Source organism: Schistocerca piceifrons, chromosome 7 (assembly GCF_021461385.2).
Source record: "Schistocerca piceifrons isolate TAMUIC-IGC-003096 chromosome 7, iqSchPice1.1, whole genome shotgun sequence".
Lineage (NCBI taxonomy): Eukaryota > Metazoa > Arthropoda > Insecta > Orthoptera > Acrididae > Schistocerca > Schistocerca piceifrons.
The window spans coordinates 281,098,818-281,116,332 of record NC_060144.1 but is presented as its reverse complement, the minus strand read 5'-3'; positions in this window follow the sequence as shown (position 1 = coordinate 281,116,332).

Sequence of the window (17,515 nt, the reverse complement as noted above, 5' to 3'; positions counted from 1 at the left end):
TGGGAGTGTTGGGAATTTTAATTTGGAAACATTTTTGAGGAAAGTGGGTGGAACAGGTAAGTGTCGTAGAGCTAGTGATAGAAATTTTCATGATGCTTCTGGGTGCCATAAACAAGGATATCAAAACGAAGAACATTGTGTACCAATGATCAGAGTTGATAGAGGAAGGACAGGAGGATGAGATATGAGACGCTAGTGGAACACAAATAGACTATTTATTGATAGAGGTAATGAGAAAAACACTGATCTGCAACAATGGAATTTGACGATTTACGTAAGTTTATTTCTTAATAAGTCTACAATATAAAAGTTATGGAAACTGCAAACTACAGTTTAAGTTTTCACAGACTACTGTGCACTAGGAACTTACTTTATTGCAATTTAAAATCTTCACACATTTGGTATACTGTGATGTCCATTACATTAATCAAACACGAACGTTGGTAATAATGGCCTAACGAAGTAAGCCAAGCCGCATTTCCATGAGATTACCTCGTTTATTTAATGAGTAACGAAAGATTCTTTTGTTACTCATGCAATTCAGTAATTTTTGTCCGTTTTAAAGATGTATTAATTAGTTATGTGACAATTTGTAATGCACTGTGGTGGTCTCCTCAGAGTATATTCCAAACCTGTTCAATTTACTAAGGAGGAGGTTATGAAAGGTGCCTCTTTGCTTGGCAATTTCATTTCTTTCCTCTATATTTTGTTTCTAATGGATCACGATGTTGAACTTTGTTATGCTCTGTGGGAGAATACCATACTCTCTCTCAGTTAATTGATACAAGCGTTGCTGCAACTGTAATTTTAAATACGTTTTGTGACGTATTTCTTAGTAAGCAGTTGAGAGACGTGACGTTACCCGCGTATTTTTCTAAGCAGCCAAAGACTTTAGAAACATGAAATTTATTTTTTACCTATTAAATTTCTTCATGTACAGTGTTTGAGGCAGTGTGGCTGGGGACACGGAGGAGGAGCTTGTCTGCTTTTCTAACATGGGAGGGAGGCGTAATATACTCGTAGAGCTGGCTGTGCGAAAAGCAACTGACAAAAAGGTCGCTGCTATTTTTATAATCATCGCATAACATAAGCTTACTGCAAATTTTGCAAGTTTAGAGCTAAATGGTAAATTGTTAGGAATGAGCGGTATTCAGGGTACAAAAACTAGTTCACCTGTGACGTTACATTGGACAGAAGGAGCTTTAATGGTCAACGAGCGAAGGATCTGAGAATTAAGGTGATGCTTTCTGAAGGAGTTTCCAAAGAATGTGTTAAGGCCAGATGTGCTCGAGTCACACCAAGTTTCACCTCAAGCTTCTCAATGAATTCTTGATACCACGTAATCATCATGTATTCAGAAAGACTTACCGCTTTGTAAGCAATTTTATTGTATAAATAGGGAAATTAATATATACCGACTACATACCAAAATCGCTAAGCAGAACTAATAGCCGGCCGCGGTGGTCTAGCGGTTCTGGCGCTGCAGTCCGGAACCGCGGGACTGCTACGGTCGCAGGTTCGAATCCTGCCTCGGGCATGGGTGTGTGTGATGTCCTTAGGTTAGTTAGGTTTAAGTAGTTCTAAGTTCTAGGGGACTTATGACCTAAGATGTTGAGTCCCATAGTGCTCAGAGCCATTTGAACCATTTGAACCAGAACTAATAAATCCGTTTTTCCTGAAAAAGAATATAAATAAAACCTGTCGAAAGGAGCGAATAAATGTTAAATCCTTAATACACGTAGCGAAATCAGTAAATCCGTGTACATTAGAGAAACAAATTCACTGTTTCAGAGAATCGTTAAGACGAGAATGCGAAGCTAAATTCCGTCCCTGGCGTGAGCTTCCGAAAGTACGTCTGTCAACTGAATTATAAAAAACTGACAGCGCCATATGTTGCCTTTTTCGTGTACTGCGAACCTAACAGCGCAATTTATTGGTTCTTTGGAACACTACGCCGTGATGATTAAACATGAAAAGAACTGTGTCGGGCAGACGATTTTCGATAAAGCTTTAAGTTAGGGTATATTTTTTCTGTGATCCGATTTTGATGGAGTAAAGCTCACACGTTTCCCCAAGCTACGCTCAGGTTACCTATGAAAACTTCATGAAAATTCGTTAGTAGTTTTAGACATTAACGTGTTCCAACAGGCAGACACGACCGTTTTACAGTTTTATAATTAGTATAGCTATAGATATAAATGTGTTATCACATATTGATACCATACTACAGCAGCGGAATTGGAAGTTTCTCTGAGATGCCGATAGCGGTCGTGCGGGTTCCATCGGACCCAATGTAGCACACCAACTGAGCCAGGCCTCTAGTAGATCAGTACCATGAGCATACTCTAGCGCGGCGATGTGGAACTGCCGGCAGCAGCGACTCACCTCACTCGCGCTCGGTCTCACCTCGCAACATAATGATACGCCTAGTCGCGGCACAATTTTCATCGTTCGTGCTTTAGTGCAGAGACACTCTTCATTGTGGACACTGAGATATCTCTATTCTGTCACTTGCTGCATAATTCGTGCTCAGTCTTCGAACGTCTGGAGAAATACAAGGTAATTAAATCTTCGGTTTCCTGTGTTACTTGTTCACTAATGATTTCTGACGGTGTCCAGCTTTCCTGGTACAACAGTTACCACACCACTATGTAGCCCACATCTGCATATCACTGTGTACGAAGTTAGACAGAACAACGGATATACAAGGGCGTGATAAAAACTGTTTTATTCTGTTCTTAGTATCGGTTGAAGAATACATGTCATTCCCACTGCTTGGTCTACTTTCCCTTATCCCTGACGTTAGTTGTCGCTTGAGGGCTCTTAACTGTGGCGTGTTACATAGCGGTGGCTTGAAGGACTACATCAGGGCATGATAAACAGCATACTGCAATCGAATTTCGAATAAGAGGATATCGCCTAAACATAGCGCACCCTCTCTTTCATTATGGCAATGCCAGACAACGAACTGTCATCGATAAACCTCCGTACTTTCCCGATTTGGTCCCATCCGATTTTCATCTGTTTCCAAAACTTAAAGAACACCTTCGAGGACTTCAGTTTGATAGCGACGAAGCGGTGCAAGCTAAAGCGAATTTGTGGCTGTTAATAAAGTCAGACGGTATCAATGAACTGGTTTCTCTTTGGGAGAAATGTGTTCGTCGCCGTGGTGACTATGCTAAGAAATGAACATGAAGACTGAAACACGAAGATCTAGAACGTTAATGAAGTTCGCTTTATTTAAAAAGCTTCAAGTATTTTCACACATAAAAATCGGAAGCATTAATGTTCAGCACGCCTTCGTATTTATAGAAATTAAGTAACGACATACATCACCTGCTAATTGTAGAATAATATATCTCCCCTGGAATATTTTGTCCACTCATTTATCAAATAAATGGATTATGAATAAATCAGTCAAGCTGCTGTGCAGTAGTGACCCATAGCTTGCCATGCTAGAGGCATTCAGTTGTTACTGTACTTAAAACTTTGTGTTCTGCCGTACGGCAGATCTTGTCATGGGGGAAGCCCCGTCAGAGACGTCCACAGCACGAGCGTCTAGAGAAGGGAATCCACTGGTGGTGTCCCGTTGCCGTCCACTGATGAGGATGAAATGATATTGAGAACAACACAACACCCAGCCTCTTAGCGGAGAGAACCAACTGGGAATCGAACCCGGGCCCTTGGCGTGACAGACCGCAGCGCTGACCACTCAGCTATCGGGGCGGACTGTTACTGTGCGGCTGACTAGAATTAATACAAATGCTTACTTAATATGATTAGCATACTGTATGTATTCAGGTCTGTGACAGTTTCCTTGAACTGCCTTAGTCACTAGTTTTGGGTGCAAACAGGGGACGTCTAGTCGCGTTTCATAATTCTTTAGCGCAATCCTGCATTAACTAGGTGTGGTTAGCACATAGACGAAATGAAACGTAAATATGTTTCTGTGTGGTCAAGGCCTCTCATACAGTAGGCTGGTCGCCTGTTACAAGGATTTTTATGTTGACGCCACTTCAGCAGCTTGCGTGCCGACGAGGATGAAATGATGATCAAGACAACAAAGCATCTCTCTGAGGCGGCCAGGAATGTAGCCCATTGCCCCCGCATGGTACTCTGCTGCGCTGTCAGTTCAGAAAAAAGAGGCGGAGAGTACAACGGTATATAGGTGAAAGAACATCGGCGCTATCAGACATAAGGGGGTTAGTAAAGTATTTTACAAAACTCTCCCACACCTAACCTTGGTGTTCAGGTCATGTACCTTTCACATTACATCTGGTGACATCCCTCACAAACCTCTACATCCTTCGGAATCGACAGAAAGCAGGATGTTGAAGCATTTCGTATGGTAAATTACTAACGCCATCCTGCAGTTGAAGAATATATCCCAGATGATTATTGTTGAGGTCCACATTCTACTTACAAAATCTAAGCTCGAAAGGAACTGCAGTCTTCGACGCGATTGTTACCCTATTGTTGTTGTGGTCTTCAGTCCAAAGACTCGTTTGGTGCAGCTCTCCAATCTACTCTAACCTGTGAAAGCTTCTTCATCTCCGGCTAACTGCTGCAACCTACCTCCTTCGCTCTTCTGCAGCATCACATTTCAAAAGGTTCTCTTTTATTCTTATCTAAACTATTTATCGTCTTTGTTTTTTGCTCTCAAAAAAGACTTCCTGAGCCTTAAATCTTTACTCGACTTTAACCAATTTCTTTTCTTCAGAAAGGCTTTCCTTGCCATAGTCAGTCTTCATTTTATATCCCCTCTCTACTTCGACCACCACCAGTTATTTTGCTGCCCAAATAGAAAAACACATCCACTATTTTAAGTGCCTCATTTCCTTATCTAATTCCCTCAGCGTCACATGATGTAATTCGGCAACATTTGTTATCCTCGTTTTGGTTTTGTAGATGTTAATCTTATATCCTCCTTACAAGGCACGGTCCATTTCATTCAACTGCCTTTCCCAGTCCGTTGCGGTCTCTGACAAAAAATGTCATCGGTAAATTTCAATGTTTTTATTTCTTCTCCGTGAACTTTAATTCCTACTCGGAATTTTTCTGTTCTTTCCTTTACTGCTTGCCCAATGTACAGACTGAATGACATCGGGACTAGGCCACAATTCTGTATCACTCCCTTCTCAACCACTGTATCTCTTTCACGTGCCTCGAGTCTCATAACTGCCATTTGGTTTCTGTACTAGTTGTAAATAGCTTTCCGACCCCTGTATTTTAGCCCTGATACCCACAGAATTGCAAAGCGAGTATTCCAATCAGCATCGTCAAAAACTTTCTCTAAGTCTACACATGCTGTAAACGTATCATCTCTCCTATCTCACCTTCATCTGCGTCGTCCTTCATTTCTGTAGTATTGCTCTCAAGTACATCTACCTTGTATAGACTCCCATTACTCCTTCCAGCTTTGTGGCTTTCCCATATTTGTTTAGAACTGGTTTTCCTTCTGAGCTCTTGATATTATATAAAGCTGTCTCTCCTTTCTCCAAAGTCCTCTATAATTTTCCTGTAGGCTGTATCTATTCATTTTTCCCCTAGTTATATATGCTAATAAATCCTTACATTTGCTCTATAGCCGTTCTTGCTTAGCCATTTTGTTGTTTTTGTCAGTCTCATTTTTTAAATATCTGTATTTCCTTTCGCCTGCTTCATGTACTGCATTTTTATGTTTCGTCGTTTCATCAGTTAAATTCAATATTTCTTGTTGTACCGAAGGATTTCTACTATGCCACATTTTCCTACACATTTGATTATCTACTGCCTTCACTGTTTCTTGTCTCAAAGCTACCCATTCTTCTTCTGTTTTATTCTTTTCCCCTGTTCTTATAATCGTTCCCTAATGCTCCCCTCGTTCTTTCAATTTATCCTATCTCCGTAATTTCCTACATTTTTGCAATTTCTTCAGTTTTAATCTCCATGTCATAGCCAATAATTGTGGTCCAAGTCCACATTTGCCCCTGGAAATGTCTTACAATTAAAAATCTGGTTCCGAAATTTCTGTCTTATCATTCTACAATCTATCTGAAACCTTCCGGTGTCTTCTGGTCTCTTCCACGTAAATAATCTTCTTTCATGAATCCTTAACAAAGTGTTAGTCACTATAGAGTCTATATTTTACGAAATTTAAATGAACACTCCAACTAAAAGACAATGTTCATAGATGGGTCTAAACGTGGTTACAGTTTTTTCCGCTCTGTTGGATCTTCTTTCGGTTGATAGCTCCTGGTGACGTTTTATTCTTTGTGTTAGCGTAATCAGTTCCGAGTTTCTTAAACTTCGACTTCTCCAGAACGCAATGCATTTCCTCTTTCTATACAGGGAGATTTGTTAAAGTTCCATAGAAATATTATTCAAAACTCGTGGTTGCTGTTAAATTTTATGCCTGCATAAAATAAGCTGAATATTTTTTTTAGCTTTATTTGGTCGCTAGCCTCAGACTGCATTAGTTTTGAAGCTGGAATCGTACAGTTTGTTTCGTTTTAATGTTTTTAGCAGCTTGATAGTATATCGTCTGCTAAGTAGCTGATAGAAATTTATTTACATTGTGTAAACATGAGATATTTTAAACCAGGTATTCTGAACACACCAAAACTATAACGATAGTCTATACTCCACTGTTACACAATTTTCTTAGGAGACATGGCTGATTAATTAAGCTGTGTAACGAAATTTCGTGGGGTACTCAGTAATAAATCCCTAGTGGGTCTCCTCACTGACTGCCATCCACTGTCTCTTCTCGTTCCTTAAACTGCCCTGTGTTGCGGGGCCAGCCACATCTGGCGACACAGTGAGAATGTCTTCACGCCTAGGCCCATGAGAGAGAGACAGGCCGTGGCGTGTACGTCACAGCACGTGACACTGCAGGTCTGTTTCAGACGATAATAATTCGTGACTACTCATTCTAATGCATGCAAGTTCTCGATAGCACACGACAAAACTAAAACCTTTAGTGGGCACCTTTTCAATTAAATACTGATTTCCTGTGGGCCCTACACGAAACAGAGCGTTCGCGAAGTGTGGCGGACAATCCGACTAATGTGACGTCACAAGTTCGTTTCAGGACGCTCATATCTCTATGACACCGCTTGACACTAAGTGATGTCAAACATTCTGTGCACGACAGGGAGACTGCTGGAAAAATTCTCCCGCAGTTTCATTCGTTTCCACCGAGTGGTTAATATGTTATATTGTTTCATCTATCGCGTTCTTACGTGTATTTTCATCGAAAAGTACTGACATATGATGTCTGGATTTGGCCGAAACTGCAGAAAAGGGTAAATACTGCCAAGCATAATCTGCCTAAATAATGCGTGAGCCGGAAATGAAGAAACCTGTTCGCTTAAAGCAGTACAAGCACGGAAAACTACACAACATGTGCGCCAACGTCCCGTAGCATATTCAAAGAAGACTAGCTCACGATCTAGCCCATGATATAGCAACTCGCTGAAAACATTGGCTGTAGCTTGTGGAGGCAAATTCGCCTTACATACAGGCTCAAATTCTCCCTCAAACTACGGCATAGCCGAACCTGGCGTACCATTGTCTCCTGATCATCTGTGTAACCTTAGCACTCTGGGATGGTCTGTCAGGCGTTCTCGGGCATCGAACAGTAGTGTCTTCTTGGTTGTTACATCTGATGTTAGTCTAAAAGGTCCGAAAGAGTTTAGATTACAACGCTGGAAAGAAAACGCTGTTACAGCAGCACGTGTGGCCAAACAGTAATGATGTCGCGCAGCACTTTGATACCAGGTGACGGATTGTTGATTATGCATACTCTGCAGGCGTTCGACGTGTGTATCAGTGACATTTCCGTAGACACTTGCCGCATAGTCCAAAACGGAGCACGAAGAGTCCTGTTCAGAACGAGTTCAAGGTCCTATGGGAGTGTGGTTGTCTGATTTAGCTGAAGGTACACATGGTTGAGCACCAGCCAAACGCAGAGGAGAAAGGGCGAAGAATAAAAAGTGTCCTAACGAGATAGAGAAATAAAAGCATGTATTTTTGGAGAACGTAGAAGTTCCAGTATTAGAGTGAGAAATCACTTACGAATACTGGTGATCAAATGAGATAGAAATCACAGACAACATTCCTTCGGAATTTGTATAGTTGCTAGGGTAAATTGCAAGGTTAGTTTCTATTGGAATTTCCTAAGAACATCATACATACGGTTCCTGAAAAAATCGTCGGCAGATACATGCGAGGGCTATCATGCAATCGTGCTAACAGACCATGATCACACTTTGCTGGCAATGACAATATAAACTCAGTTTGGTTGTAGGAAAGGTAAAGGCACTAGAGAGACCGTTCTGACGAAGCAAGACCTACAGATGTATAAAGTATAGCAATATTTTGGAAATTCTAAGAAAATTTGATACAAGCTACACGGAGAAATGGGTAAAATCCAAAATGTCCATGAACCAAGAGGGGAAAAAAGAATGGAAAACGAACAATGAGTTGCTCGGATTAGAAACGGTATAAAACGGGGATCTAGTCTTTCGCCTCTGCTGTTCACTAAGTTTATCATAAAAGAAAAGACGTGAATGAGAGGAACGTTCAGGAGTGGGATGAAAACTAAAGATGAAAGGAAGCCAACGATAAGATTCGCTGATGATATTGTAAATACTCTGTGAAAATGCGCCGAAGTGCGATACAAGTGCTGTTGCGGGAAGAAGTAGAAACGGAACTTACCTTCTTGGCGTTGTTCGTATGAAGCTTTTCAGCAAGGAAACGATGGGAAGCACCTCCTGTAATTAATGCCGTCTTTTCATAACTGAGGGCGGTCTTTTATTTGACGGAAACTAGTATTTTATCGAATCAATGTATAGATATAGTGCTGAATCATGATTTTTCAAAATTGCTGTGGGTAAGGTTGACTGAATTACGTGTTTTTATTAACGGTCAGTCAACCACACTTCCCATCTTCGTCTCTCAGTGCACGTTTGAAGAATGATTTAGTATAATAAACATATTTACTGCTGTTCCATCAAATTTCTGGCGAACCGCCAGATGTCAGAAACTTGCTACCATGATGGAAAGGAGCGTAATGACATTTCGGGCAGAGTCTTCTGGCCATCTCCAGGTGTATACTGGCCATAGTTAAATGTTTAAGCTAAGGCTGACTACAGAACTCCGATATAGCGAGATATCGATACAACGAATCAATTATGCGATTTTTTATCGATATTTGTCCATCGACATTTTCTGGAGATAAACTGGATAATATTGTCATTATCATCTTACTGAGAACAGAGAAAATACTCTTCTTCCCTTTTAAAATTAAAGTATTTACAACATGAAAGGTATCTACAGTTTTTTTTAAGTTCTTATTCCAATTTTGACTGTTGTCAGTTGCGTATTTTCATTTACCCCCCCTCCCCCCGCACTTGTAAGTATTAGCAGGAACCCTGAATATATGGAAGCTGAGAAAAGAGAATAGCGCTAAAAATTGAAAACACTTCTCCAGAATTGTCAGTATGTCTACGAATATCACCCCGTGCACAGTTAAGAGATATTCTCAGTCTGGAGGGAATGATCCCAACCTTGTTCCAGGTTCTATCAAATAGTTTTGTAGAGACTTCACTTCCTGTGCTTTGTTCCCGAAGAAAGGTTAACAGCAGAACATGCTAACAAACTGATCAGTTTTTATTCAAATTACATGTATTCTGCGTATGCTGTGGGATAACGTTTTCAGTTTTTCGTCAGATTTCTCTTATTATATGTAAAATAATGTAGAATTAACTTTGGTTTCTCGTAATTTACTATTGATTCACAATATCCACACATCACAGTTTTAAATAAAACGTGTAGTATTAATCAACCTGAATTTTAAAGTAAAATTTTAGGCGTCAATATACTGCGCTTGCATTGCCAAGGCTCGTGCAAGTCTTCTCCAAGTCTGTCGGCTGCTGTGAGCGGCCGCTTCTATATCAAACTGATCGTCCTCTCACTGTAAGATCGCAGAACGGCGCTGGTTACACAGAACATGAAGTATATCTATAACACGAGTTCATGCATTGTCCAAATGGAAACGGTCGTCCCTGTGAATAATGACCTCAAACAGACGTAATTCCACAGATACGTTGAATACGATGTGCTTAAGGTTTGTAGTACAGCCCACAATACCTGTTTCAGATAATTCGTCGAAAGATATAATTGTTACTGAAACTCTGTGGCCGATTAAAACTGTGTTCTAGACCCGGATTTGTAATTGGTGCCCTTTGCCTTTCGCGGGCAAGTGCCGTACCGACTGAGCCATCCCACCACGACTCATGACCCGTCCTCGAAGCTTTACTTTCGGCAGTACCTCTTCTGCTGCCTTTGAAACTTCATAGAGGTTGTTCTCTGAAACTTGAAGGACTAACTCTTCTAGAAGAAAGGATAATACTGAGCAATGGCTTCGCTTCCACCTAGGCTTTGTTTCCAGGATAAATTTTTCATTCTGCAGCGAGTGTGCGCTGATGTGAAACTTACTGGTAAATTAAAACTGTGTACCATATCGGGATCGAACCCGGACCTTTTACAAGTTGTTACTGCTATTGAAGTTTGAATGTTAATCTGGAAATGAATTTCAGTGACACCAGGAGAGGCTTTATTCATGTACCTCGTTTCATCACGAACTGTTTTAACGGGTCTCGTCCTCTGTGATAATCGTTTTCGTAAAGGATGACTCGGCCAAGTGGGACAATGAAATATGCTCGTCACTCAGTTTTTGTAGCGAACAATGCATAAAGATAACCCAAGTGTCAAAATCTTCGTTAGTCATCGGATTAAGATTGTCGCTGTCGAAGTATTATTTTACATGAAAGCTTCTTGTTTCTCTTGTATATGTGCGCTTCGTTTTCTTTGAATGCATGTAAATCTTTATAGGTCAAAGACAGTCTAATGTAAAAATAATGGCAGTAATATGTTCCAGAAAATCAGTGATATAAAATCAGCATGTGGCTGTAACAAAACACACGTACAATGTTGTGTTCTTTTTACCTTTCGGTAAGAACATAGCTCTACATAGTTTTGTAAGAACTATTCAGCCTTCTGCATCAGTAAACACATGCATATTGTAGGTGTGTAGATCATTGCTGATTTTGTTTTTCTTATTCTTCTTATCATAAATACCTCTAGTGAGGATGTTTACATGTTTGTGTACTAATTAACTCTGTTTCATACAGCTTTGGCTAAGACATCGAGGACGGTAGATCAATCTGAAGAGACGTAATGACCGAACGCGCGTTACGTTCGGCCAATTTTCCATTGCTCATAGCACATAGCGTCCCAGAGATTACATGCCGAACATTTTACTTTTACTGAGCATACAAGTCGGCCGTAACACGCACAATATCAGTTCGTTATTAAGGCCATATTCCTACCCTCTAAAACAGACGCCGATAAGTCAGCATCTCACAAAATTGTTATAAAAAAAGTCCATAACATTCTGTTTATGAAAGGTTATATTCAATAGTCTTGATTTCAAACTCCGGCCACACAATGTTATTCTCTCATTGGTCCAGTCCTTCTCTGTCCTATTCTCTCTCTTTCTCTCCCTCACCTATTTGTTTGTCAGCTGTTATTGTTAGTGTTTAGTATACTATTATGCGCGTCCCAAGAATACTTGCCTCTTTCCAAAGTGGTCTTAGTAAGCTAAAAGGTTGGACGTTTCTGATCTAAATGATGTGTTGCTCTCTCTGGCGATGATTGTCGTTCCTGCTGAAGACTTGCAGTACTTGTAATTTGCTTTAAATTAAATTGATCGCTTCTCTTTCGAATATGACGCTCAAGGAAAGTTATATTAACTTAATGTAGGGGGTCGTGGGAGTTACATGACAACATTGATCGCCAGGTACCTCCACTATAAATTACTTTAAAGACACAATAGCTAAATTAAAGAAGCCCAAATGTGGCAGGTATTCAACTGTTTAATTTGTTTTCTGGAAAACCATAATTTAGATTTTGTACGCTTCCATCACTATGTGATGTGTCATCGTCACTGTTCTTTGCAATTGTATCTGTGGTTCATAAACGCTATGATTCCCATGTCGCATCAGCTACGTTTGATGTACTGTGCCTCGAGCGTTGGCTTCAATTTAGGCAGTTAAAATTAAAAATTTTGTACATCCGTCAACGTGCACTCACAGCTACTCTCAGTTAGCGTACATTATTTAAATACTGGTTAATTCACTGAAATGTTAAGGCTTCCAATGTAATTTCTACTCTACATTGAGGAACAGTTGGCACCAGTCTTCACATTCTTCGACATGTGCTCATACCAAGCCATATCACAGTTCCGTTTTCCTTCTTCGTTGCCCCCGTGGTTTCCACCTTTGTGTTGAACACGCGCGGCATTTCCCGTCGTTTGTCGCCAGCGTCCAGCGGCGCCTTTGTGACCGAGGCCGGCTCTGCAGTTAATTGGAGTGGACGCCGCCAAAGGCGGAAACGCTTTGCTCCGCCACGTCTGGTTTGCGCGCCTGCAGTGCTTGTGACGCGGTGACACGGCGCGGCCCCGACCGCAGGCGCCGCCCGTCGAACAGCGCGCTGCCGGCGACAGCTCAAAAGCCTGCCAACAGGGGGCCGGGCAGGCAGGGCGGCGCGGCGCAGAAGAGGCGCGCATTTGATGGCGGGCCTGTCGGCGGAATGCCCCTGCATTGGACTGCTAGCTGCGTCTGCAGTGGGCCTCACTGACGCAACAAAGGCGACAAACGAGACTAAATCAAATGTGAATGTGGTGTCACCGCCAGACACCACACTTGCTAGGTGGTAGCCTTTAAATCGGCCGCGGTCCGTTAGTATACGTCGGACCCGCGTGTCGCCACTGTCAGTCATTGCAGACCGAGCGCCGCCACACGGCCGGTCTAGAGAGACTTCCTAGCACTCGCCCCAGTTGTACAGACGACTTTGCTAGCGATGCTACACTGACAAATACGCTCTCATTTGCCGAGACGATAGTTAGCATAGCATTCAGCTACGTCATTTGCTACGACCTAGCAAGGCGCCATTACCAGTTTATATTGAGATTGTAATTATGTACCGTGAAGAGCGATGTACACCAACTATGGATTAAAGTTAAGTATTCCAGCAGCAACGTACCTTATTGGCTATATTAATTACATTGTCCTGTTCCAGACCTCACGCCAGTTTGCGTGAGCTTAAACGCGTGCCTTTCGGCTTCCTCCAAACTCCGTGAATTGGCTCCTGCCAATTCACAACAGTGAACTTCCAGCATTTCGCTGGGTACTGCGTATCGTATGTGAGTTTCCACATTCAGCTGCCTGCTGTTAACCCCCTCTTTCCATAACGACAGGTCTCTATGGCAGTGAAAACGCTTCTGTGAAAATTTGTGACAAATTAAGATGTGGCGTTCAATAAATAATGATGCACATCCAGAATGAGATTTTCACTCCGCAGCGGAGTGTGACCTGACATGAAACTTCCTCGAGTTCGAGTCTCGGTCCGGCACACAGTTTTAATCTGCCAGGAAGTGTAATGATAAATATTTTTTTCTTCTTAAAGCAAGTTGGTTTATCGAGGATTTTAGAACACCATATTACACTACTGGTCATTAAAATTACTCCAGCACGAAGATGACGGTGCTACAGACACGAAATTTAACCGACAGGAAGAAGATGCTGTGATAGGCAAAAGTTTAGCTTTTGAGAGCATTCACACAAGGTTGGCGCCGGAGGCGACACCTACAACGTGCTGACATGAGGAAAGTTTCCAATAGATTTCTCATACACAAATAGCAATTGACCGACGTTGCCTGGTGAAACGTTGTTGTGATGCCTCGTGTAAGGAGGAGAAATGCGTACCATCACGTTTCCGACTTTGATAAAGGTCGGATTGTAGCCTATCGCGATTGCGATTTATCGTATCGCGCCATTGCTGCTCACGTTCGTCGAAATCCAATGAGTGTTAGCAGAATATGGAATCGGTGGGTTCAGAATGTTAATACGGAACGCCGTGCAGGATCCCAACGGCCTCGTATGACTAGCAGTCGAGATGGCAGGCATCTTATCCGCATGGCTGTATCGGATCGTGCAGCCACGTCTAGATCCCTGAGTCAACAGATGGGGACGTTTGGAAGACAACAACCATCTGCACGTTTGCAGCAGCATTGACTATCAGCTCGCAGACCATCGCTACGGTTACCCTTGACGCTGCATCACAGACAGAGCGCCTGCGATGGTATACTCAACGACGAACCTGCGTGCACGTATGGCAAAACGTCATTTTTTCGGATGAATCCAGGTTCTGTTTACAGCATCATGATGGTCGCATCCGTGTTTGGCGACATCACGGTGAATGCACATTGGAAGTGTGTATTCGTCATCGCCATACTGGCGTGTCACCCGGCGTCATGGTATGGGGTGCCTTTGGTTACACGTCTCGGCCACCACTTTGAATAGTGAACGTTACATTTCAGATGTGTTACGACCCGTGGCTCTTCCCCTCATTAGGTCCCTACGAAACACTACATTTCTGCAGGACAATGCACGACCACATGTCGCAGGTGCTATACGGGCCTTACTGGGTACAAAAAATGTTCGACTGCTGCCCTGGGCAGCACATTCTGCAGATCTCTCACCAATTGAAAACATCTGGTCAATGGGGACTGAGCAACTGTCTCGTCACAATAAGTCAGTCACTCTTGATGAACTGTGATATCGTGTTGAAGCTGCATGGGCAACTGTACCTGTACACGCCATCCAAGCTCTGTTTGACTCAATGCTTAGGCGTATCAAAGCCGTTATTACGGCCAGAGGTGGTTGTTCTGGGTACTGATTTCTCAGGAGCTATGCACCCAAATTACGTGAAAATGTAATCACATGTCAGTTCTAGTATAATATATTTGTCCAATGAATACCCGTTTATCATCAGCATTTCTTCTTGGTGTAGCAATTTTAATGGACAGTTGTGTGTATCACATCTTTTCGGCTACAGTACTCGTCTTTTCAGCATAGACTCCGTTCAGTGCGGCGGCTTTACGTCACGTTACTGGGAGAGCCTGTATGCGCGTACGGTGCCGCTGTACGGGTCAACGTTGGAACCAAAGTGTTGCTGCATCAGTAACCTCTACATCATCCACGTACTTCTTCCCGCGGAGTGCATCCTTCATTGCGCCAAACAGATGGACGTCGGAAGTTGCGATATGAGAAAAAAGAATCCAGTGAGCTACTGGCGAGTGCTCAGACTACTGTGAGACCTTGCGTTGTCGTGAAGAAGATGTATCTTTAATCTCCTCATGGTAGCAATGTATACTTCAAAGTTGATAGTTGCACCATGAGAGATGATACGAAACCGAATAACCCTTTCAAAATCTCAGAACACCGTCGCCACGACTTTTCTATTTGAGGTTGCCGCTTCGAACTTTTTCTTCAGGAGAGAGATGGTGTGGAGCCACTCCATGGACCGCCGTTTTCTTTCCTGATATAAGAGATGTACCGATGTTTCATTGCCTGTGTCGGTGTTCGACAAAATACTGTCATTATTAGCAGGCAGTTCCGCATAGACTGTTCTTCGTTGCTCGTCTTCTAATAGACGGAGAGGACTCCAGAGAGCACATACTTTTGAGTGCGCTGCCTCGTAGAAAAGTGTGTCAAAACTAACAACGGGAACGTCCAGTTGAGCAGCGAAGTGTCGAATGTCAGCACGTTCCAACATTTCAGGAGTCACAGATGTGTGCGGCTGCCTCAGGGGGGGGTGGGGGGGTGGGAGGGTTGCTGCTACCTCGTTATGATGATGACAGACGCTTCGCCAAACGACTCACCGTGCTTTTGTTCATTGCCAGGTCCCCATAGACATTCTGCAAACATCTGTAACTACTATAACTGTCAGAGATGCTCCGGTTTCCCGCCAAACGAAACTCAATGAAAGCTCTCTGCTTGGAACGCCACTCCGTTACAGCCGCCATTTTGAAGGCTACGTATAGTGCCGGCACCTATTAGCTCTTCATGAAACTACAGGAACTGAAGTGAGAATATTTCACGACGTCTCATAACAATTTCCGCAGTTTTCAACAGAAATTGGCCAAGAAAAAAAAAAAAACCTCGTGAATTAACATTTCTACATAGCTTTCTCGTGCTCCACACGACTATGCGCTCATGCTGCAGTCCGAGAAGTATTCGGCAGTGGTAAGGAGACACCGATCCCCACATGTAGTCGGCCAAGATCCTCGTCAAACAATAATCTAAGGATTCGATTGATAATAAATTCGTAAGGACGGCACGATATTTGCGTTTAACCGAATGAGTTAAGAAAATCTACTTTAAAACGTTTACAGAAAGAACAGATGTCCAGACGACGATTTAAATCGACATCCTCCATAATGGGACTGCACTTAGCTTAGTTTGTATGGCGTAATTAGAACTTCAGTGAGCTTGGAGGGACATACAGCACGGCGAAAATGATAAACGACCGAAAGGTTTTCTGGATATGTGAGATGAGGTAGCAGGCGCATTTGCAAACTTTAAGGAACAATTTAGGTGCTTATAACTCAATGGTCCCCAACCTACGGGTAATTACCGCGTGAGGGGTAAAATGAAAGTTTCTAAGGGGTTGAAAGTAAGTGATAACGAATGTTTGGGTCTTGAAACAACTATATTCAACAGATCATTATTATTATCACCCATATTTAGTATAACGTAGGTTGCCAATAATTATATTTTTTATTTCAAATATTGTCATTAACGCGTGAGACAACGTGGTGGATGTTACAGCTTTTCAAACGAATATATGAAAAAGCATCTTCCTTGTTCCTCACACAGTCCATCTACTGCACATACACTTTGTATCATCCATCTGTGACAATAAAAGTGATACATGTACGCTTAAATATCTCATCAAAAAGCCTTCTCCCGAGCTCTATGTAGTTCTCATTATTCAATTCACTACAACAAACGATCTCCAGAATGAGATTTTCACTGTGCAGCGGAGTGTGCGATGATACGAAACTTCCTGGCATTCAGGAAACATCCCCCAGGCTGTGGCTAAGCCATGTCTCCGCTATATCCTTTCTTTCAGGAGTGCTAGTTCTGCAAGGTTCGCAGGAGAGCTTCTGTAAAGTTTGGAATGTAGGAGACGAGATACTAGCAGAAGTAAAGCTGTGAGGACCGAGCGTGAGTCGTGCTTCGGTAGCTCAGATGGTAGAGCACTTGCCCGCGAAAGGCAAAGGTCCCGCGTTCGGGTCTCGGTTGGGCACACAGTTTTAATCTGCCAGGAATAAACCATCTAATTGTAGTCAGAACATAGCAGTAATTACGTTATGGCTACTACATTGCTGTGCGGCAGTGGTCAGACGCGAAGCATTGGCTGAATAAAGTCATCATATCTGGAGTAAGGAGTCCAGCAATCTTAATAGTATACAAGCATTAGGCATAGTGCTCACCCTCTGACATGGTTGATTTTAAAATGGGGTTGCCGGGTGCGAGTGAAGCAAGTGTCACTTAGGAGAGAAATGGTGCAGATTAAACACGTTTTGCAATAAGTGCCTACCATCAATGTGGGTAATTAGCTT